Source organism: Rhinopithecus roxellana, chromosome 20, assembly GCF_007565055.1.
Source record: "Rhinopithecus roxellana isolate Shanxi Qingling chromosome 20, ASM756505v1, whole genome shotgun sequence".
Lineage (NCBI taxonomy): Eukaryota > Metazoa > Chordata > Mammalia > Primates > Cercopithecidae > Rhinopithecus > Rhinopithecus roxellana.
In genome coordinates, this window is record NC_044568.1 from 9,508,744 (window position 1) to 9,511,199 (window position 2,456).

A 2,456-nucleotide genomic window follows, 5' to 3' on the forward strand; every position below is an offset into this window, starting at 1 on the left:
GTCAGCGGCTTTCTAGCTCCGACGTCTGGTTCAAAAACGGCCGCCAGCTCCATCAGCCGATGCCCCGCCTGAGGTCTGGCTGCCCGCAGGCACCACCTACGCCACAGCACCCAGCGCGACCCTTAAAAGGAGAACCGCGCGGCACTGCAGAGGGAAGGCAGCCGAGGAGGAGGAAGAGGGGGCGTGCGGGGGGCGCTGTTGCTATGGCGACGGCTGTCGGCGGGAGGCGGCCCACAGGTCTGGAACCTGCGTGGAAAGCCCGGACGCCTATGCGCCGCCCACCGGGACCTGGGAAACCCGACATCCGAGACCCTTTATATGCGTCGGGAAAAGAGTCATTCGGCTGCACGGCCCAAAGGGAGGGCAACCAGGGTGCTCCTTCACCCCTAAAAAAGCCCGCCGGATTTCCCAGCGCCCTGCGGGGCCTCGGAAGCACGTCTGCAATCCCTCGCGTTTTGAGAACCACTGGCCAGATCGTCCAGAGATTAAAGAAAAAAAAAGTCCAGGGCGATTCTCGCCGCTAAGCAATAAAGGCAACGAAATACAGCCTCGCAAATTCCCGCCCCCGGCTCTCCCCGATCTCCGTGCGGGAAGAATCCCTGGACGGGTTCTCGCGAGATCGTAAGCACCGGCCTGGCTTCCCTAGAAACGGACCAGGGCTGGCTGCAGTGCGGCTCCTCCTGCTCCGCCCGCGCTTTCCAAATTGATGGGCTCTCAAAACCCTAGAACCCTGCGTTCGGGGCTGGGGCTCTTAATGGCCTGAGGGGAGCCCTTTGGGGCTTTTGGAAGTTCCTTCTTCCTGGTTTTCCTAGCTCCCTTCCCTACCAGTGTGCCCTCCAAGCCACCCTTCAGTGAACTTTCTTTCCTTTTTTTTTTTTTTTTTGAGGAGTCTCGCTGTTCTCAAAAAAAGTCGGCCAGGCTGGGGTGCAGTGGTGCGATCTCGGCTCACTGCAACCTCCGCCTCCCGGGTTCAAGCGATTCCCCTGCCTCAGCCTCCTGAGTAGCTGGGATTACAGGCGCGCTCTACCACGCCCGACTAATTTTTGTATTTTTAGTAGAGACGGAGTTTCACCATGTTTATCAGGCTGGTCTCGAACTCCTGACCTCGTGATCCGCCCGCCTCAGCCTTCCAAAGTGCTGGGATTAGAGGCATGAGCCACCGCGCCTGGCCACTTTCTTTTCTTGATTTCTTTCTTTTTTTTTTTTTTTCGAGACAGGGTCTCACTCTGTCGCCCAGGCTAGAGTGCAGTGGCAGGATCTTCGAGTCACTGCAACCTCCGCTTGGGTTCAAGCGATTCTCCTGCCTCAGCCTCCCTAGTAGCTGGGATTACAGGTGCCCACCACCACGCCCAGCTAATTTTTTTTATTTTTAGTAGGTACGGGATTTCACCATGTTGGCCAGGCTGGTCTCGAGCTCCTGACCTCAGGTGATCCGCCTGCCTCTGCCTCCCAAAGTGCTGGGATTTATAGGCGTGAGCCACCGTGCCTGGCCTGCTTTCTAAAATTACATCTGGCCATGTCACTCCCCCATTAAAACCCCACTGGATCTCCTCCACATGCTGTCCGTAAGGCCTAACTTTCATTGGCACTCAAGCCCTTCCACTTGTGTAGTTTCAGCCCTGGGCTCCTTAAATGTGGTTTCCTTTACTTGAAATGCTCCTCCACCACTACCCACCTCTTGTTAATCTCCCCTGTCAAAATACCTCAAGCACTACCTCCTCCAAGAAGCCTACGCTAACCCTCCAGCCTGGGTTAGTTGGAATCCCCTTCTCTGAGCAACCCCCTCTCTGAGCACCTAACACATGAAGAGCTTCTTGAGGACAATTAGTTACTCACGCAACAGCTGCACCTGTTGTGTGCTGTGTACTGGGATAGAAAGATAAAGACAAAGTCCCTGACCTGTTTTTATGCGGGAGATAGACGTTGAACAAATAATTACAAGTGAGGTGAGAAATGTCCAGCAAACCTATGAGCAGAAGAGAATCCTCTGTGATCCAAAGGCCTCTCCATGCCAGGTGTGGTGGCTCAGGCCTGTCATCCCAGCATTTTGGGAGGTTGAGGCAAGAGGCCAGGAGGCCAGAAGTTCAAGACCAGACTGGGCAACATAGTTAGACATCTCTACAAAAAATACAAAAATTAGGTGGAATGCACCTGTAGTCCCAGCAACTCAAGAGGCTGACGTGGGAGGATCGCTTGGGCCCAGGAAGTTGAGGCTGCAGTGAGCCATGTTCACTCCAATGCACTCCAACCCGGGCAAAAGAGCGAGATCCTGTCTCCAAAAAACAAAAACAATTCCCGCCACCACCAAAAAATACTGTAGTCCCAGCTACTCGGGAGGCTGAGGCAGGAGGATCGCTTGAGCCTGGGAGGTCGAGGTTGCAGTGAGCTGTGACTGCACACTGCACTCCAGCCTGGGGGACAAAATGAGACCCTGTATCAAAAAAAAAAAAATATGT